We start from the raw sequence: 24,787 nt of genomic DNA on the forward strand, positions 1-24,787 counted from the left end.
TTGTGTGGGTGTGTGGGAACCAAGCTGTACAGGACAGTGTGCAGTTAATAAAACTGTTATGTGGGACCCTGAGTTGGGTTTTGCTTTACTACGGTCCGGCCCTGCTCCAATCTCTGCTCCTCACCCCTCTCACTTCTGTCTCATTTCTCCCTCTCCTGCTTCGGCTCACCGCCCCCTCCAGCACCTGTCCCATGCCTCTCTGGCTCCAGCCCTCCCGAGCTCCTCTCTGCCTGCAAACCCCTGGTTCTTTGCTATTGCCTCATCCCCACTGCCTTTCCCCTGATCTCTGCCACTGCTATTGCCTTGTCCCCACTGCCTTTCCCCTGATCTCTGCCACTGCTATTGCCTTGTCCCCACTGCCTTTTCCCTGATCTCTGCCACTGCTATTGCCTTATCCCCACTGCCTTTTCCCCTGCTCTCTGTCACATGCTCTTTAGTTACCAAGCACCCGAAACATAGGTACGACAGGCACCATCACACACATACACACTGTTACCTGAGTCAGTGTTTAACCTGTATGTATATAGATATGTATGTGTGTATTGTGTATGCTTTCATGTCATTATCATTAGAGCGTGTATGTGCATGAATTGGTGATTTGCGTGCGTGTACAATTGTACACCGTGCCCTCCTGTCTAACATTGGGATATTGAGATCCTGAACATTGGCCTGACCCCACAAGGCAACATAACCACCGTGTCAGAGAAAGTTGGAAAAGGGCTGTTTGAAGCTTATTTTTGGGGGGTGAAGTTTTGCACAAAATGTTTCTGAAAACCATGATTCTTCGCTATTTTATTCTGGGTGATGTATTTTGCACTCCCGAAGGTTTCCCTTTTCCACATGTGCTCACGTGCTGTGTGTTTGCTTGCTTTCAAACATGTGCACATGAGAAAAGCTGCCTTTAACCTGAAATGCTATTGACTGTGCAAGCAGGAGCTGAGGTGCCATAACAAGCACCTTAGGACTACACCTTTAGGGCACATCCACTATATGTGCACTTTAATGTGCATTAGCCTATTTTAATGTAGATTCAGACATTACTAAAAAGTGTGCTATTTAGTTAATGCACATTAAACTAGGCTACTGCATATTAAGCATCACTTTAAAAAAATTGTATTTTTTAGTTAATGCACATTAAGACAGGTGAATGCACATTTTCCTCATACTTCACAATGGAGGTACTGGTGTTAATGTGCATTAACTAAAGTGCATTAATGCACATGTGGATGCACCCTGCATGCCCTGTAACTGGTGCAGAAAGAGAGGGATAATGTAGCCCATCCCTGGTGGTCCTGCTCTGGTGGCTGTACTCTGGGCCCAGATCCCACCATAAAAACCAGCTTCACGTGGCTGTTGTTGCTCGACTGTCTTATTCCACAGCTTGCTTAGTTGGCAGATGTGAACACCAGTTCACCAGGCTTTAGCATTTTTCAGTTCACCCTGGTAAGATATCAGCCATATCCCCTTGGAGTGGCTAGTTCCCTAATGCTAACAGCCTAATGCTGTTGCTAGCCTTTGGTGGGAGTTTGTGCCGCAGTCCTGCAAGATCTTGGTTTCAAACCTTGCTGAAAGCCCACGATGGAGGTTGCTATCTTTGCATTAAGCGAGGAGAACCTGGATTGTGTGCAATGAAGTGTGCTCAGAAGAGACAGGACTGACAGCTCCTCACTGGTCAGTGAAGGTAGCAGCAAGACAGAAAACTCAAGGACAAGCCTGTTCATAAAAGGCTCAGTTGAACACCTGCAGCAGAAGATACATCAGCCCACGTCCTCCTTCAGCATCCCGCCTCACATGCAGAGCCTTGCTCTGCCTGCTAACAGCCCTGCATCCACTGCTGAAAAAGGCAGACTGAAAATGTAAAGGACTCCGAATCCAGTCCCAGAGATCTCTGAACACCTGCCGGCTAACTGAGCTCTCTGCACAACAATTAATCTGCACATAATTACAGCAGGTAGCCACAGAACAAATAATCCCCGAGCACTCCCATGCACCCTCTAAATCACTTTATTTAAGTTGCATCTGATATGCCTTGGGTATTCAGTCTCAAGCAGTCATTTGAAGCTTGTGCTGCACAGCTAACTGCACACAGCCGAGGAAAGCTGGGGGCACGACTTCCCCCCGACACAGCATCATCACGGGGCGTTTTGCAACTATTTCTTCATGCTGAAACTTGCCGTGGGAACTGCAAACCTTCCTTTTGTCCCTCTGCAGAGACCGGTGGGGGGGCAGCCCAGCGACCCCGGTCTTCTGGTTTAGGGAAGCAACAGAAAAAGCCAGTTCAGCTGTGGGAACCTAAAAGCATAAAATGTCATTTGAATTCAATCTCTCTCATTCCCCCAAAGAAACGGTGCCTAAAGGCAAGGGGGTTTGATTGTGGAGCAGGCCCAAAGTTGCTTAACAAGGTTAGCAATTATGAGTGACACCAGGCTAAATACTAGTTACCAGTGATAAATGGGCACAGTACTTTTTCACTTGGGCTAATGAACTAAAGTGTTTGTTTCATGGTCCATTTCCACCACTAAATGGCTGTAATATATAATGTGATAATTCCTGCTTTCCTTCACCTGAATGTTTATGCTTGTACGAAACATAGAGGGTTTGCAGAACCAGGGGAAATCTCCAGCTACCGAGTTCCTGTATGAAGATGATTAAATATTGTACATTCAAAATGTTTCCACACCTTGAGAGCATAACTGATTAAATTAATGTAAACCACAGCAGGAAAGAATACTCTGAAGAACTTTCTTAAGAGTTCCTCGTTGTTTGTACTCTCTTCTTAGTCACATATAGCAATATAGTCACATATAGCCATCTTTTGAGCCCAAGATGAGCGATAGACGCTACCCCCTCTTCAAAAGGGGACAGTATTTTTGTCTCCTGATTTTGACATTTCCCACTCTGCCATTTCTGTAGGTTTTATACTGTTTCTATGTTCTCCGGCTTCAGCTCCAACAAACAAGAAAAAGCCAAAATTAGCAGTTCTTGTTTTTCCCAGTTGCTGAGTCTTGGATTTAACAGGTCTGGATTTTTTGGGGCTGATTTTGCACCCAACTTACGTGGGCATGTCTGCAGATATAGGTGTGAAGTTGTTCTGTCCATACAAATGGGCCTTTCTCTGTTTCTTTGGGTGGAGGAAGCCAGCACGCACACAAAACCAGATTTCTCTAACTGGAAGCAGGTTAAAAATTGCCCAGAAAGCTGTAAAAAGCTTGTGTGGTACTTGAGAGAGGGAGAGCCCCCACTAAAGTGAATTGAATGATGTGGCCAGATGAGACCTCTGTATTTCTTGGAAGTCATGAGGACATCTACCTGCTTTGAACAAGTCGACAGATGTCCAAATGCTGACATTTAACGACTTCACTGTGCCCTTTTGGGATCATTTCTTTAGTCCCTTGATGCCTTCTTTAAATTTGTGTTTCTCACTCACCCAGTAGGAAGAATTGTGTTTTTTTGGTCCTTGTGAAATGCAGCACGCACGGATTAGCCGTTCTGTGCAGGTAGCCAGGAATACCAGGGCCAAGTATTTAATTGTTTAAACGAGCAGTATACCCGTGGGCGGGATATCAGGTATACGGAGCATGCAATGCATTCAGATTTATGTCACTACGGATAACGGGTAAGTCCATTTATGAGTCTGGTCCAGAGCCCGTTGGAGCAATGGAAAGACCCCTATTAATGTAATCAGGTGTTGACTCGGACCCCTCTCCCCTAGGAACTGCAATAAGTCCTGGCAAGAAAGATCTCAGGGTCATTTATGGTAAGACAGAAGAAAACACAGGGCTCTGTTGAACTGAGCAGCAGAAGCAAGCAGGGCTATCACAAGACAAGTGCTGTTTTCTTTTTTATGTCACTGAAATTTTCCCTGCAGGCTCATTGCTGTAGGGCTGTCTTTCCCTACATGTTGTCTGTGAATGCAGTGGTTAAGCGTGGACTGCATGGAAGTGAAATGAAATGCTCTTGTTCCTAGAGCTCCCATTTTCAGATACAGCAACCGTTTGGGTGCTGGAGCGGGCCAGCTGGTACAGCAACAAAACCATTTCCCCAAGCAAGTTCTGTTTTCTGCAGGCTTTATTCTTCAGGTCCAGCGCGTGCTTTCTATTGCAAAAGAAACATCACAGAAAAGCGTGCTTGCCTATAAAAAATAAACATGGGGAATTTGCTAAAATAAAACCACAGAAATTGTTACCCAGAGCAAGCATTGGTGCCATTCAGCGACGAATTAGGATTATTGATGGATGCTTCAAACATCTGGGCTATGAGAATCATGCTTGCTAGGGTGCCTTTGATTTGGTCAGATCTCCCAGGAGTAGTCTTAAATTGCAAAGCTATGGAAAAGCTTTAGCAACTGCAGAAGAGGGGATAAATGGAGGAATAAGAATGGGGTTTAAGTCAGAGGCAGATGGTGAAAAGGCCTTGATCTGGTCCATTTTACCTGGATGAATTTATCCTTTAAAAGCAGTTCATTTGTCCCCTGTGCTTGGTAAACTGCTCAGGGTATTTTAGGTATTTGAGTTAACGTGTGTATGTGTGTGCAGATCTGAGTGCTGCTGGCATTTTCTGATCTATAAAATCTCTTATATAGTGGTTTTCATCAGTAGGTCTCCAAGTGCTTTACAAGGGGACCAATAATAATAACATTCCCGTTTGACGCGTGAGAAGCTAAAGGCACAGAAAGATGAGGTAACTTGCTAAAGGCCAGGCGGCATGCCCGTGGCAGAGCCAGGAATGAAACCCAGGTGTCCTGTGACACAGTCCAGCGTCCTCTCCCCACTGTCCCATGGACCTGGTGCCTTAGGCCAGAAGGCCCAGAGTCTGTTTCACCTCTTACGTGTGTCCGTGGCCTTAGACGCGCTGCTCTACCCTGCTCAAATCCCTGAAAAAGTCATTGATACAAAGGATGGGTGGGTCCTCAACCTCCGTTGTAATTCACTTTTCAGGGTGAGATGACAGTGTGTTTCAAAGGTAGATGCATTAATGGGTCTTCTGGGACATGAACGCTTAGATACCTGCATCCACGTACATGCCTATTTGATGGAACAGAATCTGGCCCCGTTTTTCCTTACAAAAGCGGCCGATACCATTATCTCCATTTTACAGAGGTGGAAACTGAGGCAGTGAAACAGGCACATAGGCATACATATACTCGTATGCATATACTGCTTGCTGCTAATTATGTTGTCACAGAGCACTGGGGTGCCCTGTGCCTGAGGAAAGAAAAACTGCTAGGGAAGAAGCTGTAGGGGTGATCAGGGAGCACAGCTGTGGGTTGCCGGGGCAACTAATGAGAGTCAGCTGACCAGAAGGGGCAGGGCCTGGCCCTTATAAAGCCAAGAAGCAGAGGCCTGAGGCAGTTCCCTGCCAGCAGCCAGAGAGGCAGGAGCTCTGCGAGCAATGGCGTGAGGAGAAGCCTGACCGGAGGTACTGCTGGCAGAAAAAGGGAGCAGCTCCAAGATACTGGAGCAATGTTGTTGTAGCCAGGCGGCGCATGTTTGAGTTATAGCCAGGAGGCTCACGTTTGTGTTGCTTTGTTGTTGTTTAAACCGGTGGTTTGGGTGAGGCTGTTGGGGGTTGGAGGAGGCCTCATAGGGACCCACAGGGGTGCGGGGCCCTAGCGTCAGTGAGGGAGCAGTATCCTCATAGGAGACCCACGGTACCGTGGGGGTCCAGGCGCCAGTAGGGGCACAGCATACGGGGGTATAGACCCCAGCTTCAGAGAGTGGCATTTGAGGAAGCCCAATGTGGGCACGGTGAGCCCCAGAAAGGGGGCCACCTTATTGAGAGGCCCAAGTTGGGCACGGCGAGCCCCAGGAAAGGGGCCATCCTATTGAGACGCCCAAGTCGGGCATGGTGAGCCCCAGAAGGGGGGTCGCCTGACTGAGAAGCCCAAGTTGGGCACGGCGAGCCCCAGAAAGGGGGGGGGGGTTGCCTGACTGAGAAGCCCAAGTTGGGCATGGCGAGCCCCAGGAAAGGGGCCATCTTAGTGAGAAGCCCAAGTGGGGCACGGCGAGTCCCAGAGAGGGGGGTCGCACGATTGCGAAGCCCAAGTGTGGGCATGGCGAGCCCCAGGAAGGGGGCCATCTTATTGAGACGCCCAAGTTGGGCACGGCAAGCCCCAGGCAGGGGGCCATCTTAGTGAGAAGCCCAAGTGGGGGCGCGGAGAGCCTCAGATAAGGGGCAGTATTATTGCGAGGCCCAAGTTTGGGCACTGGGAGCCCCTGATAGGGGGCTGCATTATTAGGAGGCCCAAGTTGGGCTCAGTGAGCCCCAGAGAGGGGGCAGCAAAGGAAGGAAGGCCCGGGGAGAACAGTAAGGGGCCGAATAGTGGAAACAACGGTGATTACATCGGCGAGGTTTGGACTGCGGTGTAGAGGGGAGGAAATGGAGCCGCAGACAGCAGCCCCTAGTGGCGGGGCAGGAAAAGGGCAGCCTCCCGCTCATTAATTAATATCATCTAATTAATTAACGTCAAGACGTGGCAGACGAGACAAGGCGGGCGGTTGCCCAGAGACAGTTGCATGGGCCGCATTAAGGGCGGCCTAGAGTGACGACCTGTCACATGCGTGTGTTTAGCTACTGCATGCTTTATGCAGCCTGAACCATTTGGTATGGCCGTTTCTTTTCTAGACTTCATGGAAACCAGGGCAGCGACTGAGTTCAGTGCGATATGACAGATACAGAGGCTTGGACTGAAAACTGCAGGCTTTGCAAAGATGCACCAATGGGGATGTGTCAGCAGAAAGTACAATATATGTGCAGTATTTCCTACCATTGCTCAAGATGTTTTTGAGACATTGCAATCACAACTTGTTACAGGAAGCCAGGAGGCTCCTGTTCTTTTAAGAGGAAACTAGAGCGGACTGAGCTGGATCAGGGAGGGTGTGCAGCTTGGAAGCAAACTAGGTGCTAATGAACATGCTGCTGGCAAGCAGACAGACTCATAGGTCCAATTGGAGGTCCACCCGGGGAAGATGACGCATGCAGGGAGTGGGGGCAGACAAGCAAAGTGCACTGAGGTGGACAGGGAGGCAGCCCATGAGCAGAGAGCTGCAGGCTAGGCATAGCCAGGAAGGGGAACCCCAGGTGTCCTGGGACACAGTCCAGTGTCCTCACCACGCTGCAGCTAAGCTGTTGTAAGGCAGAGCAAGAGAGTCAGCATATCTGCGGGAATATCTGTGAGTGTTTGCAGAGCCATGTAACCGGACAGGCAGAGCTTAGGAGGGATGTAAAGCCAGGGCCGGAGAGCAGGCGGTCAATTCTTACTCCGGAGCAGGGAGGCTGAAGGGGTCTGCCTGGCCGACTTGCGATGCTCTGAGCTCTGCAAGGTGCCTGCAGCTGTGGTCTGGGGATGGCGCTCGGCGGTTCTGGTGTGCCGAATCCCCGTGGTGGGGAGACTTCTGTTGCAGTCAGAGGGACTTCTGATTGCGTTGTGGGTTATATTGGTGGTTTGGGTTTGAGACGGTCAGGGGTTGGTGGAGGTCCTAGTAGTGCCTGAGGGCATGCAATTGTCCTGAGCCCATGACGGCTTTGGCGCAAAAGCAGACTCATTGCCTAGCCAGGGCCCCAGACCAGCCATCCATAGCCAGCTCATTACCCAGAATAGGACAAGGATGGGGCTGGGAGGCCCAGTGTCCGAGAAGGATGGACACCAGGCCAGGCTGTAGAGCAGGTTTGGAGGCCATGAATAACCCGTGAGCCCATGGGTGCCTTGAGGCAGGAGGACCCAACTACTGACATACCAGTTCTGGGCGAGTTTGGGTCGGGAGGGGACCCAGTGGTGAAGGAAGGACGAGGACGTGTTTTAGGACCATTAAATTTCCATCGAGGCATGGCAGGCGAGCGCAGAAGAGAGGGTACTCGGGGCAGCACGGGCACCCTGGGACCCGGTCCGGTTACCGTTCTACATATATATGCTTTACACCAGACTTTGTTGAATAATACGTAGCATGGTATCTTACATGAGGCTTAAAGGAGCTTTGTGGCATATAACAAATTGGCTTTTCATTCAGGGTATGCTACTCTGATTTGCTTCTGGAGAAACCACTGTGGAGAATACCTTTCTATAGGCGAAGGGGTAATCCACATGTGCAAAGGATGCTGCAGTCTGGCTTGTATTTACATAACCAATTCATATTCAGTGGTGCTCTTTCCTATAGTGCATGGGGGCGTGGGTGTAAAATAAAATGAAGTATGTTTCTAACATACCTTGTGCTGAATTCTACTTGGGTGATTTAAAATAAGGAATTGCACCAGTGCCCCATCTGTCATAAATGGAATACCTACGAATGTGCCTGCTTGTCATCTGATCATTGATTTATGTGCTGACGAGTCTCCAGAGAGAGCATCCCAAATCCCCAGAAAGTCCCTGGCTGCTAGATTTTACATTTTGATCTTTGAGGTAGCTAGAAGATGCAGAAAATCAAAAGCAGGCGGAGAGATCCCTACAGACTATGCATCTGAGGAAAGCTCAGCTTTGCTGTTTGTTCCAGCAAGTGCCTGAAATAGTTTGTGCCTATGAAATGTAGCACAACACTTTATTTTCAACAGAAGTATGCAAATGACTAGTGCACAGATCCAAGACTTATTTGGGATGAGTGTGACCTAGACAGATTGGAGGACTGGGCCAAAAGAAATCTCCTGAGGTTCAACAAGGACAAGTGCAAAGTCCTGCACCGAGGAGGGAGCAACCCCCTGCACCGGGGCAGGCTGGGAGTGGCGGGCTGGGCAGCAGCTCTGCAGAAAAGGACCTGGGGGGACAGGGGACAAGAAGCTGGAGAGGAGCCAGCAGTGTGCCCATGTTGCCAAGAAGGCAGCCGGCATCCTGGGCTGCATTGGTAGGAGAGTTGGCAGCAGATGGAGAGCAGTGATTCTTCCTCTTTATTCAGCACTGGGGAGGCCACATCTGGAGTCCTGTGTCCAGCTGTGGGACCCCCACGACAGAAAGGATGTGGACACATTGGAGAGAGTCCAGCGGAGGGCAAGGAAAATGGTTGTGGGGCTGGAGGACAGGACTGGTGAGGAGAAGAGGAGGGAGCTGGGTTGATTTAGTCTGCAGAAGAGAAGACCGAGGGGGATTGAATAGCAGCCTTCACCTCCCTGCAGGGGGACTGCAAAGAGGATGGAGCTGGGCTGGTCTCAGTGGGAGCAGACAACAGAACAAGGAGCAATGGGCTCCAGCTGCAGCAAGGGAAGTTGAGGTTGGATATTAAGAAGAATTTTCTCACTAGGAAGGTAGTAAAGCACTGGAGCAGGTCACCCAGAGAGGTGGTGCAGTCTCCATGCTTGGAGGTGTTTAAGACCCAGGCAGACAAAGCCTTGGCTGGGATGATGTAGTTGGGGCTGGTCCTGCTTCCCTGCACTAAATGTGACCTCCTGAGGTCCCCTCCAGCCCTTATTTTCTACAATTCTGTGATTCTGTGAACATTGCAGATGTGGGCACATTGGGTGTATAAGCCATTGAGAGAGCACACATTTGATTGAAGGTGCTGATGAGAATTTAGGCCTTCAGCTGGCCAGTGGCTTGATGACGGGCAGGGGGTTTCTGCAGTGTTGTTTGAATACAGGAATTTAGTCTTTGTATTTTTGATCAAACAAGTCGGTTCTCACTGGGGAAAAAGCCCTGTTGTGTGTTACCCTATCCTCCCAAAACAAGTCTCTGGCACACCAGACCCAGTGGGGTTTGGCGCACAACTGTGTAACCTTTGAGGACAGCCCCTCTTTTTTTTTTTTTTGCTCTGTGCTTGTGTTATGACTGGCACGCTGGGGTCCTGGTCTGTGGCTGCTATTGCCGGTCGGCGAGACTGGCAGCCAGCACCTCTCGGAGTCTCCCAGTTTCTTAATTACTTTGCTCTTCGAGTTGAGTCCATAGTTACAGTCTTGGCTCAACAACAGAAAGCTTGTGCCCGTTGCGTCTGTGCACAGTGGTGGAGGATCCAGCCGATACATTGAGTGCACCGTGTAGGTTGTTCCACTTCTGAGCTATGCACGTGTATCGGCCTCGTGGGATGAGGTGAGGGGTTGCAACATTCCCATTGACATCGCTGAGAGCCGGATTGGGACCCCAGGGTTTATGTTTCTAAGTGTTGCCAAGAGGTGTAGGTCAAGTTGCAGAAGTGCAGCTAGGACAGAGGGCCAAAACTGTTTGCATGACCTATAGTGTGGCCTGCAGGGCTGCCCGCGAGTCTCGGGCTAGACCAGCACTGCATGTATCGCGTGTGGGGCTTGTCTGGCGCACGGTGCATGGGCTTGGGCCTGGAGCACATAGCGCTGGTTCAGGGCACCTGTGCCAACCTGGCCCTACATGTTGGAACCAGTGGAAGAGGGCTGCTTCGCAGGCTCGATCCAGCCCACAGACCAGCTCTGTGCCACTCAATCTGCCCATGGCCTGGTGTCCCTGCTGCGTTGTAATTGTATGTTCTGCCATACTTTCTTAACTCAAGTGCAGTGGTGGGATGCTGGCAGTGTCCTCACCTCCCGGATTTGCTTCTGGCAGGTTAGGCTGTTCTTGGTGTGTTTTGAGCACTGTGCCCGGTAGCTGTGAATGACGGTGTCTCCTGCAGGGTTAAGACTAGGCGAGACAAACCCTTGCATAGGGTGGCTTAGATGGAGAAGTTCCTCCCTTGAGTAGGATGTTGGACTAGATTTTCATAGACATTAGGGCTGGAAGGGTCCTTGGAAGATCATCCTCCCCAGGGGCAGGAATGACCTCCTTCCATCCCTTCCAGTCCTACTTTTCTGTGATTCTGTGAATCTTTAGAGAGAAAAGTTAAGTGAGATAGATTCGTTAGAGGACAACAGGAAAGGAAAAGTGGGAAGGAAATCCTCCTTTCAGTTTTGCAAGGGCATCTTTTTGTGCTGAATTGACACCTTCCAGGACTGCTGAACAGTTGGATGAGGCTGGCTTGCAGGGGCGCCAGGAAAACAACGGGACTTACAGCTGACCCCTCGGAAAATGCTTGCCAGAGTTAAGTGTCTTATACACGGGGTTAACAACATGCGCGCGAGGTGGGAAGGGTGACAAAAGAATTGAAATGGCCTGTACTGTAGCGTCATTCCAACCAGTGTGAGATGTGTATTATCTAAGTTTTGTCTACTGATTAATTAGCCAAGGGTAAGCATTTTCTTATAGGAGGAGGCTTGCCATGGAGTGGAATCAGCCCGCTTCTCAGCCTCCACAGCAGGCGAGGGAAATCCTCCGTCAACGGGGGCACAGCGGTGCCATGGGTGTTGTTGAAGAGCCTCCTTCCGAATTCCTGCCAGTCACATCCCCTATTTACGTGGGGTTGTTAAACATGGTCTTAATAGTCAAATTAAAGATCCTTGATTTGGCTTGATTTAAATGTCTTTTTTTTCTTTGACTACAACCAACGGGTGTTGGGCGTAGCCATGTCAATCCAAGGACAGAGGCAGACCAGGTGCTTTGGGTAAATCCTATATCTTTTATTAGCCCAACTCAAATAGTTGGAAAAATTCTTCTTTTTAAGCTTTTTGGGTACAAACACCCTTCTTCAGGCAGAGGAAGCATCTGCAGTTGTTGTCCTGGATGGGAAAGAGGCCAGAAGCCAGCATGCAAGAATTTTACCCTCCCCACTTGTTTCTCACCCGTTGTCTGCCGCACATCTGCATTTTCACTGACCGGCGCTCTTGCAGCTTCTATCCCATCCAGGAAGAGCACAGACCAACTGCAGAGGTTTCCTCTGTATCAAGAAGGGTGCTTGTAACCAAAAACTGGCAAAGAAGAAGTTTTCCAACTATTTTAGTTGGTCTAATAAAAGATATCGGATTTACCCAAAGACCCTTATCTGCTTTTGTTTCACTGGAACTGGATTAAACTAGATTTCTTGCAAACCTGGATGGTGTCACTTAATTGGGATTCATATCCTGCAAATGCAAAAAGGGTGAAAGGAGATAAGTTTCTTATCTCCTTCCCTTCCTTATTTACACTGGTCTGGCGCTTCTTCATTTCAGTTTATGATTTGCTTTGCTCTTTTATCTAAGCATCTCTTATGAGCAAGATGCTAACGTTCAGTGCATTTGGTCTTTTCTTCTAATGTTAATGGAGTGAACAGATAAGTAAGGTTGGATGGTCCCGTTTTTCACAGGTTATTGTGGAAATGTAAATGCGTTTCCTATTTCCTCTGTTTAAGCAAGCAGTCTGGCAACCCTCCCCTGCTCAGGTAGCTCTGGCACCAGTTAGTGGGCCCAGTCCATGTAATGGCTAATGCCAGTTCTCTGCCTACAATGTGCTTGATCAGAGGGAAATTGGGAGCGAGCACAGGGAGCCTCAGAAAGGACCTGCTGCAAGTACGGTTCCCAGATCAGTCCTCCCCGGTGAGAGTACCGTACAGGTAAGAACCAGGGCTCTACTGATGAGGATAAGGAAACAATAAAAGACCTGTCTCTTGCCACTGTTTTCAGTAGCCAACTCACCAATGCATGTGTAATTCAGGTAGTGTAAGACAAAGTTACTGTCTGTGTGTGTTTGCACAGGCAAGCAGGTTGTGGTGTATGCAGTTGTGCATGGGTATGTGCAACTAGATGCTTTGCACAGCTACATTTCTGCACCTTTGAAAAACTAGATTAAAAGTGCACTGAAACAGGAGCTGGGGAGAAGAGACTGCCACCCTGATGTTGGAACCTGTGCTTGCACGCACCTTTCATCCTCCTTTGTATCACAATGAAAACCTACAATTGAAACATGCAGCCATTAAAAGGAGAGACGGCTCAGTCCCCCAGCTTCACACACAGTCAGAAAACACCTTGAACCCGAAGCAGAAAGAGGCCGCTTTAGGAATGTTTCTCTGTCAAATGAGCTTCGTGTACTGTAAGGATGTCACAGAACATTTTTCTTTCAAGTTTTGTCTTTTAACCTTTTTTCCTCTACTTTTAAGTCAGGGATAAACTGTATTAACTTGATTAAAAAAAAAAAAGCATTTCTCTGAGGGTGTCTAATCTGTACCACCATCCTGACCTAGGCTGAGAAAAAAAGTAAAGCTTAACCGTGTCTTAAATTTATCTTTAAACTTTGTCATTGTTTTTTTTTTTTTAATTTAGGTCATAGGAAATATCATAGAGAGCCTATGCAGACTAATCTGTTCCCTGCTTGTTTCCCCCTACATCTTTCTGCCAAGTCCTAATAGGTAGGTCTCACCCCTTACTATCAGGTTAAAAACCCACTGGTATTTGTCCAATTTGTTCAGTCTCCTTTTGAACATGGTTAAATGACCGGCCTCCACGATGTCCTGTAGAAGTGAGGGCCACACGGTCCATTGGATGAATTGTGCTAACAGATGCAATAGAAGAGAGACATTCAGGGTGGGGTTATATATAACATATAGGGTCATAGGAAAGTAGGACTGGAAGGGATATCAGCTCCCTGCTCAGGGAAGGATCATCCCGGGCTAAACATCCCAGCCAAGTGTCTGTCTAACCTGGTCTTGAACGCTTCCAGGGATGGAGATGCCACCACTTCTCTAGGAGCCTGTTCCAGTGCTCGGCTGCCCTCGGAGTCAGAAAGTTTTCCCCTAATCTCCAGCCTAAAATGCCTCCGCCGCAGTGTGAGCCCATTGCTCCTAGTCCTGTCCCTTATGCCTGCAGACACGAGCCCATCTCCATCCTCTCTATGATCTCCCTTCAGCATGTTGAAGGTTGTTATCAAATCTCTCCCAGTCTTCTCTTCTCCAGACTAAGTCCCCCCAGCTCTTTCACCCTTACGTCATGCTCCCCAGGCCTTTAATCATTTTTCTCTTTCTCCACGGGACTCTTTCCAATCTGTCCACATATTTCTTGAAGTGGGGGACCCAAATCTGTACTCGGGACTCCTGGCAAGGCCTCACCAGTGCTGAATAGCATGGAAGAATGATTTCCCTTGATTTGCCCTTGACCCAGTCTGCTGGTGCCTTTTTCCCCCGTAAGAGCATGCTGCTGGCTCCTATTCAGATTATGTCCCGCTGTGTCTCCCAGGTCCTTCTCTGCAATATTGCAGCCCAGCCGGTCATTCCCCAGCCCATATTACTGCATGTCATGATTTCATCCCACTGCAGGACTTGACTTGTTCCTAAATGGCATCTTGTACAGGAAGCAGCTCCTGTGATTTGACTGTCAAGACATTTCACGACCTTTCCTATCACACGGCCCCATAGACAGCTTTTACCTTATTTTGCTTTTCTACAGATCTCCCTCGAGGAGGATTTTGCTCGCACCGAGTTTCCTAACACAAACTTGTTCACCCTCTCGAGCTATTCCATTACTTACTTGACCGCTTTGAAATGAATCGGCTTTGATCATGAACGTGCAGACTGCACTAAAATGGGAGATCTCTCTGATTCAGATCATTGGTCCACCTCCCTTGGACCAGATTTGCTTCTGCTTTATCTTCCATGCCTCCAGATCACAGCACACACATTGAGAGAGATCGGTCTTGATTAGGTAGCATCCCTTGCACACTTCCAGGGATGGAGCATCTCTGCAACACCCGCCAGTCACTGCGCCAGCCGGGCAGAGCGGTACACGAGACCTCCGCACCCCTTGCATGGAGGCTGCCAGGCTGCTCCCAGCAGCGGTCTCTGTGTTTCTTGCCCTCCCTTTGATAAGAGGCAAGGAGATGAGGATGACCCTGCAACAAACACTCCCTACTCAGCCGCAGAGCAGTCCTGGCGAGCAGGGAGGAGGAATCGGCACGTAGCAAGCAAGCGCTTGCTCACTTGAAGCTCTCGATAGGCAACAAGAACCGAACGATGGGGCTGGGCCGGGTCTCTGCTCACTCACCGTCCTGCCAGGCTTCGGTGTTTAATGCATCAACTGTATGTTGTTTTTATTTAAATGATTACCTGGAAGACGGGGAGAAGGCTTGCCTGTCCGTGGAGTCTTTCCGGAACAATTTTGAAAGATAGCAATCCCACGGGCTATCCTCCAGCCCTCTGGTACAGAGGATGTTTTTGGCAATAGGGTACATCCCAAAGCCAGTAAGCCTGCAATACTGAGTTTGAGCTCCTTTAGGACTCTTGGGAGAATGCCATCAGGTCCTGGTGGTTTGTCACATGTTGATCATTTACCATATAACATCACCCGAATCCTAACCCTCTACTGACATCTCGTTTTGGGTCAGTTCTACCAATTTTCCCCTGGAAGGAGTGTCTCTAGTTTGGGAATCTTCTCTAATATGCTTCAAGGTGAAAATTAATGCAACAGACCCACATAGCTTTGCTGGAAAGGCCTTATCCTCCTCGAATGTGCCTTTTACTCTCTGAGGCGGGATCCAGATCATAGGATCCTAGAAGTGGGGCCAGAAGAGACCTTGTAGATCTTCAGGTCCGACCCCCTGCCTGGGCAGGAGGCAACTAGGCTCAAATGACCCCAGCCAGGTAGACATCGAGCCGCTTCTTAAAGCCCCCAGGGTAGGAGCCAGCACCTCTTCCCTTGGAAGTCGGTCCCAGATCCTAGCCGCCCTGACTGTGAAGTAGTGCCTACGGATGTCTAGTCTGAACCTACTCTCCAACAACTTGTGGCCGTTTATTCCTTGTTATCCCGGGGGGCGCTAGGGGAAACAAGGTCTCCCCCAAACTCTTCTAGTCCCCCCAGTGGGTTTATAGATGGTCACCAGGTCCCCCCCTCAGCCTTCTCTTGTGAAGGCTGAACAGGTTCAGGTCCTGTAGCCTCTCCTTGTAGGGTCTACCCTGCTGTCCCCGGATCATGCGGGTGTCCCCTCTCCATGCTGGCCACATCCTTCCTGAAGTGGGGCGCCCAGAACTGGACACAGTACTCCAGCTGTGGCCTGACCAGTGTTGCGTGGAGGGGGAGGATCACCTCCTTGGACCTGCTTGAGATGTATCTGTGGACGCACGATAGGGTCCGGTTAGCCCTGCCGACCGTGACCTCGCATTGTCGGCCCATGTTCATCTTGGAGTCAATGATGACTCCAAGATCCCTGTCTGCCTCCGTGCTCTCAAGAAGGGAGTTTCCCATCTTACAAGTGTGCTGCCGGTTACTACAGCCCACGTGCAGCACCCTCCACTTGTCCGTATTGAAATGCATCCTGTTTTTGTTAGCCCACCCCTGCAACCTATCCAGGTCTTGCTGCAGTCTTTCCCTCCCTGCTAGCGTGCCCACCTCTCCCCAAATTTTGGTATCATCAGCAAATTTGAACAGGTTGCTTTTCACCCCGCGTCCAAATCACTGATAAAGAAATTGAACAGCGTGGGCCCAAGGACCGAGCCCTGGGGGACTCCGCTGCCCACTTCCCCCCAGGTCGAATATGGTGTTCAGGCATGTGCAGTTTGTGGTGCTGCAACTCCCTTTGTGGCTCCACAAACAGCATGTGTTACACATTAAACTGTGCCCCACGCTGCTAATTTTCAGCACTGGGGCAAAATTTGCTACCAGGATTTCCTGGTAGCAAAAAAGACTCTGAGAAACAAAGTGGCAAAAAGCGTGGCAAAGTGTTGTGTGCCAGGATAAACGTGGAGACGGGAGCAGGCAGACGAGGGCTCCATGTGCCACTCCCAGGCTGGCTGGGGCACAGGGGCTGCCTGCTGGCGAGTCCTGCACGGAGACACCCTGTGTCCCTGTCATGCCCCTGTACAGCAAACTGTGTGAGCAGGGGTGTGCAAAGTAGTGGTACAAATTTGTACCGCTACTATTTGTGCTGCTGCAAATGCACACCACTCATGTGGATGTGGCCTGACTGTTGAATAGCCCTGCAAAATCCCTGACAGGCTTCTTGCTTTGGATGCACTTAAAATGTTTTTATTATTATGTTTTATGTCTTTAGCAAGTTGCTCCTTGGATTCTTTTTTTGGCTTGTCTTGTCGTTTGACATTTAACTTGCCAGAGTTTATGTTCTGTTCTGCTTTCTTCACTCAGACATGACTTCTGTTTCTTGAATGACATACTTTGCCTTTAATAGCCTCCTTTTTGCTCTTCCATTTAACCAGGCAGGCCCTCTTTTAGTGTGCTTACTATTTTGGGGGGATCTGTGGTATACATTTACACTCCCAGACTGCCCAAAAATTGTAATCCCTCTTGCTGCTGCTTTTAACTTCTTCCTATCATCCACATGTCTGTGTAGTTCCCCTTCTTGAAGTTAAATGCTAATGTAGCAGGGGTAAGTGTGTGCTTTTCCCCCCTACAAGGAGGCTGAAGCTGATTATATTGTGATCACTGTTAGAGCAGCACCAACAGTTACCCCTTCCTTGAAGTAAATCCTGGATACTGGTTAGGACTAAATTGGGGTCCCTCTTTTTGTGTGCTGCAGGACTAATAGTTCCTAGAAGTAGTCACTTATGGCGCTTAAAAAGTATAGTCTCTGCATCCTGCCCAGAAGTGAACTTTGTCCAATCTATAGGGAGATAATTGAGGTCACCCATATTACCGGTATTGTGGTCTCTGGCTTTGCAGACTCTCTAATCTCCCTTAGTATTTCTTGCTCTCTGCCACTATCCAGCTCAGGGGATCAATAGTATAGCCCCAAAAGGATTCTCTTCATATTTAGACACTGAATTTCTGCCTACAGAGATGCTAGACTCTCTCTCCTATCAGGTAAAATTGTGCTAATTCAGCCTGATTCAGTGCTGTCTTTAATGTAAGAGCCCACTGGTAAAAGCTATTCTCCCTGCTCTATACAGTTGATAGCTCAGAATTAATATTCTTTCAATTATCATCATTCCACCAGGTTTTAGGGATATTTATTATGCTAAATGCATCTTTGGGTGCGTCTACATGAGACACTAAATGCGCAGTAGTCTAATTTTACTGAGCAGTAGCTCGTCACGGCGAAAGCCGTGCTATTGCACTAATGCACAGTAGAATTAATCTACTGCTCGTTGGCATCACTGAAAAGGTGTGTGCTGGCACTACTGCGTGGTAGCACCAGTTACTGCATATTTAGTTAGTACTTGTTATTACAGGTACTAAACTTAATGCGCAGTAACCACGGCACATTAATGCACGTGTAGACGTGCCCACTGAATGCCAGAAATTCCAGTTCGTCCTGCTTCTTAGTTTTGAGACTTGTGTCTTTGGTTGAGAAATACCTACTTTTTAGTAAGTCTTGTCTGGCAGCCGACCCGTATGCACCCTGTTTAGCTGGGAATCTTACAGAGTGTTTTCCATCGTGAAATGGTTGTTAGGAGGTCTTGGGCGGTCCTCGGGAGCTGGTGCTACACGTCGCTCCGATGGGAGAGCAGGATAGTGATTTCCTGACACACGTCAGGCTACGGAGACCTCAGGACAGGGCTGTCGATCCCGATAAAAACAAGCGCAAGGTGCTCCCGCGAGTGATGCTAACAGGGTGCTAAGTTGGGTGGCTAGTACGGAAACGTGCTCCTCAGCCTCGCTGTCACCGGGCCTAAGGCTGCTTCCCAGGAAGGGAAAGAAGTGGAATTCAAACCTGCTTTATATTATGGGGGTTTGGGTCCTTCAGAGCAGACAGATGCAGTCCTGGCCATCCTGTAGAGATGCACACATGGTATGTGCGTAATGGAGCATTTTAGAGGACATACGTGACGCGTGTATTGTGCCCTTTCTGCGTGGGGGGATAACACCGACTTACGTCCCGTTTGCAGCGAGACTTTCCCGCCCTCCGTTCTCTTGCTACAAAACACAACCCTCGTACGCCGGAGTTTTTACTTCTGAGCCGGTGCTTCGGCTTTTGTGTTTGTAGATTTTGTATTTCACTGATTTTGATCATCAATTTTGCAATGAGGTATTCATTTAGATTGGTTGCCATAGCAACTAGAGTCACTCAATTCATAGCCCTTGCTCCTTTCTTCCCCCTTCTCCGCTTGGCATGAAATGGCTGCTGGTTATTTTGCCTGGTATTGTTGATTGTATAAACTTTTTTTCCCTATCATCTTATGTGGGGGAAAAGTATTTCCAACTATGCACTGCTGTGAAAGTGCTTTATTTCATGTTTAATTCTGCCTGGTCGATTTTTAAATGAGAATTAGGGAACATGGATCAAAGATGTTTATGAAAATGCTCCTGAAAACAAACCGGTTCCTGTTAAAATGAGGTAGAAGAAAAGCAAGCATGAAAGTCAGCAGTGCTTTTGATAAAACATGTATGCTCTCTTCAGAGGCAGAGGAGAGGTGGGGAAGGGAGAACGTGCATGCCTACCGGGAAAGTTTGTTGCATCCTTTGTACGATTAGCAATATGACTGGCAAAACAAAGGCTCCAGAAATTAATGTGTAGTGATTCAAAAGGCTAATAATGATCAAGGCAGCTGTAGAGATACGTGGGGCTTGATCTTGAAAGGTGCTGAATGCTTCGTTGGAGATGAGAGGTAGCGCCTTGAAAGCTCACATGCCTGGTTCACAACCAAAAGACATAAAAAACCTGCTTAAAAACAAGGTAATCAAAATATCTACATGACTTGAAATAGAGTAACTGAGGAAAGACAGCAACTTCAAAATCCTGGGATAAACAGAAGCATTTTACCCCTTGCTAGTTATCCATATCCTGGTATGGGGATGTGGAGCTGACTGCTGGGTTCCCTGCACCACTGAGCCCAGTTTGCCCTACTTACATGGGGGAAAGTTATCTCATGTCCATAAAACTGATGGGTTTTCCTGACCATTTTCTTTTAACCTCCAGCAGTTGCTACTTTACATAGCTGAAAGCTATGGGATAAGCCCAGAAGTAAGCATATACACCTCTCCAGAGCCAGACTCGTTACCAGAGACCTGTACAGGACCCTCATGCTGGATGGACTCCAAAATAATCACTATTCTAGGGTGTCCAATACTTCGTATGACTTTGCTGAACATGTTAAACCTGACAATAGCAAGACGATAACATCAAAGGGTCTCTTATTTATTTATTTTTTTACATCTGGGATAATGAAGAGAGGTTTCTATAATGGCCTGGGTGCTGTGATATTTGAATAATTTTATAATCAGCGTCATGATTCTGGGATGTGACTAAAAGTGATACAAAGGTTATACGTGAGTAACCGATGCCAGTGTTTTATATGAATGTGTGAGGAGTGCTGAAAAAGTTGGGGGAACGAGCCACTCACTTGGCTTGTGTGTGAGGTTTCGAGGTGATTTGATTAGAGGCAGGGGCTGGATTACTTTTTACGGTTGAAAATGGAGGGTTTTTTCTCACATACTTTGTTGATGAAAATAATAGCAATAAAAAGGTTCCCTCTACATTTTTCACAGAAAATACTGAAGAAGAATGGAAAAAAAGGGCTAAAATCTGAAATGTTGTAATTTGGAAATGCTGCCGTTGATAGTTCATGGGTGTTGGTTGTAGCCGGGTTGATCTAAGGAAGACAAGGTTCTTTGGGTAACTTTTATTACACGAACTACATCATTGGAAACATTCAGGTACAAACACCCTTTTTTGGGTACAAATACCCATCTTCAGACACACACACCAGCAGGCTCTCTTCAGTCTTATGACTGAAGAAGGGTGTTGGTGCCAGAAGTTTGCAAAGAACAATTTCTCCAACAATGTAGTTGGTCTAATAAAAGATACCAGGTTTATGCAAGGAGCCTGACCTGCCTGTTGACAGTTCCTGGCATTTGTCATTGGATGCCGTGCGCTCCTATTTTCATCTCTATTGTGAGCTTCTTTTGGTGAGGAAAGATGTCGCATCATTGGAGATGTTGGTCTGGGCAGGGAGCCTAACATTATGCTAAAAACTCGTGGTGGACCCTAAAGTTTTCAGCACAACGATGACACTCAGCTTTCTCTCTCTGTCTCTTCTAACTTGCAGTGAAATTAGGTATCTTTCCCAGTGTCTGAAACAGATTGCTGCATGGATGATATCACATAGTGAGACAGTCTGGATAGGACTGAGTTGACTGTGGTGGGTTGGAGGTTGCAGTTGGAGGATTGGCTAGAGACATGTCAGCAGTTTGGGACAATGTCCCTTGCTCAGCCTCCAGGTAGTCTCATCACAATAAGGTACATATCTCTGATATGAAGAAATAATGTTGACCTCAAGAGATCAAATATCATGAGTCAGGTGCCAAAGTATCATGAGAATGACCCCAGAAAATCATGATAAAAAATCAAATAAAATAAAGGTTTTCATAGATTTCATAGACATTAGGGCTGGAAGGGACCTCGGAAGATTATCGAGTCCAGCCCCCCGCCCAAAGGGCAGGAAGTCAGCTGGGGTCATAGGATCCCAGCAAGATAAGCATCCAGTTTGCTCTTGAAGGTGTTCAATGTGGGCGCTTGAACAACCTCCGGCGGCAGGCTGTTCCAGACCTTGGGGGCTCGGACAGTAAAGAAATTCTTCCTTATGTCCAGCCTGAAACGGTCTTGCAGTAGTTTGTGACCATTCGTCCTCGTCATCCCTTGGGGCGCTCTGGTGAACAAACGTTCCCCCAGATACTGGTGATCACCCCTGATAAACTTGTAGGTGGCCATCAGATCACCCCTGAGCCTGCGCTTTTCCAGGCTAAAGAGCCCCAGGGCTCTCAGCCTGTCGTCGTAGGGTCTGCTTCCCTGACCTCTGATCATGCGCGTGGCTCTTCTCTGCACTCTCTCAAGCTTCTCCACATCCTTTTTGAATTGTGGAGCCCAAAACTGGACGCAGTACTCCAGCTGCGGCCTCACTAAGGCCGAGTACAGGGGGAGAATGACATCCCAGGATTTGCTTGAGAAGCATCTGTGGATGCAAGCTAGCGTTTTGGTCGCTTTACTAGCCGCAGCATCGCACTGCAGGCTCATGTTCATCTTGTGGTCAGTGATGACCCCCAAGTCTCTTTCTTGCATAGTGTTGGCCAACATAGCATTGTCAAGCCTATAAGGATGCTGCGGGTTTTTCTTCCCAAGGTGGAGAACCTTGCATTTATCGGCGTTGAACACCATCAGATTCTCGTCCGCCCACTTGCTGAGCCTGTCTTCTGGTGTGGATGCTTTGCCCCAAAGTTTGGTGTCATCGGTGAACTTGGTTTTAGTTTGTCCTTTTAAAAATATCTCAGTCATTCTTTGCCAATGTGTGGAAAGTTTCAGTATGAGAATAGCACCTTTAAAGTGCACAAAAGTGTGTCTCTCCCTAGTTGCAAAAATGACTCCAGTTAGCCTCTGCTCACCACTAGGATAGGAGCATTGACATCCATTTCCTTTTACTGCTGTGACTCTCTCCCTGTCTTCTTTCCATATTCCCCTCCAGCAAAAAGGCTATAAAATGGAGCTGGAGGGTGAACAGTGAACACCTGAAAAACACAAAGCACTCCACCAATATATCACATTTCCAATTATTTTTCAATAAAGATTTATGCATGCCTTAAAGACCTTTGCATTTAAGAATGTCTTTACAGCCTCAACTATCTTCCTAACTCCCAGAAAAAAGCTTCACCCAAGCAGAGCTTTCTGTAAGTCAGTTCAGTCATTATATTTAGGTGGTTTAAGATACTTGGTAAAAACAATCACTTCTCCCAAGCCAGAACATTTCACGCACAATGCTAAATAGTGCTAACTTATTCATCTATTGAGATCATTGATATAAAAATATTAGTTATCCAATAATTACAATGAAACTTGAGCTTAAAAAGAACATGTAGGTAGAAATAGTGCATTGAGTTACGCTGGTATGGGAGCTCTGCAGCTCTTTCCTGACTCTGTGCCTCCTGCTACCCTGAAGTTTCTGTCCTATATTGCAAGCAGAGGAGAAGCCCCCAAGCAGCAGGAGGTAGAGAGGGGGGAGAGAGTATTAAAAATCACGTTAGGGTCCCAGCTGCAAGAGCAACCCTGGGACACAGAAAGGCAAGATTTTCCTGCTGTGGCTGGAGGCAGTGTGCTCGCCCGGTCCTAGGGCCACTGTTGTCCAATATCTTCATCAGTGACCAGGAAGATGGTATGGATTGCACCTTCAGCAAGTTTTCAGATGGCACCAAGCTGGTATGAGCAGTAGATACACTGGAGGGTAGGGCTAGGATTCAGAGTGACCTCAACACATTGGAGGATTGGGCCAAATGAAATCTCCTGAGGTTCAACAAGGACATATGCAAAGTCCTGCACCGAGGAGGGAGCAATCCCCTGCACCGGTGCAGGCTGGGGGTGACGGGCTGGGCAGCAGCTCTGCAGAAAAGGACCTGGGGGTGGCAGGGGACAAGGAGCTGGACAGGAGCCAGCAGTGTGCCCTTGGGGCCAAGAAGGCTACCGGCATCCTGGGCTGCATTGGCAAGAGCATTGCCAGCAGATCGAGGGCAGTGGTTCTTCCCCTCTATGCAGCACGGGGGAGGCCACATCTGGAGTCCTGTGTCCAGTTGTGGGACCCCACTACAGAAAGGATGTGGACACATTGGAGAGAGTCCAGCAGAGGGCATTGAAAATGATTCATGGGACTGGGGCACGTGAGAAAAGACTGAGGGAACTGGACTTATTTAGTCTGCAGAAGAGAAGACCGAGGGGGATTGAATAGCAGCCTTCACCTCCCTGCCGGGGGGCTGCAAAGAGGGTGGAGCTGGACTGTCCTCAGTGGGGCAGATGGCAGGACAAGGAGCAATGGGCACAAGCTGCAGCAAGGGAAGTTGAGGTTAGATATTAGGAAAAACTCTCTCACTAGGAGGGTAGTAAAACCCTGGAATAAGTTACCCAGGGAGGTGGTGGAGTCTCCATCCTTGGAGGTGTTTAAGACCTGGGTAGACAAAGCCCTGTCTGGGATGATGTAGTTGGGGCTGGTCCTGCTTGGAGCAGGGGGTTGGACTAGATGTGACCCCTGAGGTCTTTTCCTAATTTTCTGTGATTCTATAACACTAGTCCTTCTCTATGTAACTCCTGCCTCTGCCTTTCGGGCAGCTTTCCCCCTCAGTTTTACTTCCCATGTTGGAGCCATTACATGAGCCCTCATCTTTCAGTCTTGATGGGAGAGTCTGGCTCTTCTGGCCAGTGTGCATCCCAGCCATGACCATGGCACCTTGACCTGCTTCCCTTGGTCAAGTCATGGCATCACCGTTGCCAGCTTAGTGATTCTCTCACTCCATCAAGTGACTTTGTGTGGTCCCTAGTGAAGTTGGGGCATTCCTAATAAAATATGTGCATAAAGGCTGCTGTATCATGAATTTATTATATGCAAGAAGGGTAAATTGTGTTGTGACATTTTTTGTGACCCCCCTAGGTCTCTCTAGTAGGTCTGTGGAGATGTAGGTCTTGGTAGACCTTTGATGTACGTCTCTCTAATGACACTCAATGACTTTTTGAGCTTTATTTGGTGAATCTCTGCTTGCAGGAGTTGCCAATGCTGCATAGCAGGGACACCTCAGCCACTGTCTACAGACAGAAAATGAGACAGGTGGCATCCAAGAGCCAGTTCCTTCACCACCACCATCACATGCTTGGGGGAAGTGATGGCAGAAGGCTACATCAGATGATAGGGCAATCACACTTCTGACAGTGGAGCTCAGCTGTCTCCTGGGCTGCAGGTGGAGGCCTCCAGATGCAACAGGTGTGCAGCTGATGGAGACCACGGTAAGGGGCCCCAATCCCATTGCTTTACAACAGGCCTCCCAGAGGTCTCTGCCTTGTATCCCAGTTGGGGGGCTTCAGAGGAAACATGGGTCCATCTAGGCCAAGCAACCTTTGCGATAGAGAGGTATGGAGCCATCAGGTTCCCGGGAGGCCGCTGTGGCAGCGCACCCCCTTACTAGAGCGATCTCGAGTAGCTATTAGGAGCAGTTCTGGCTGTGCTGCTGAGCTGCATTTTTTGGTATATCACTTTTCAGTGGAAAATGCAGTCACCAGCCCCGGTGTTTCACGAACACACGTTGATTTTACAGATTTTTTTTTTTTTTTCATAGATGTTAGGGTTGGAAGGGACCTCAATAGATCATC

The sequence above is a fragment of the Alligator mississippiensis genome, chromosome 2 (assembly GCF_030867095.1).
Source record: "Alligator mississippiensis isolate rAllMis1 chromosome 2, rAllMis1, whole genome shotgun sequence".
In the NCBI taxonomy this organism is placed as follows: Eukaryota; Metazoa; Chordata; order Crocodylia; family Alligatoridae; genus Alligator; species Alligator mississippiensis.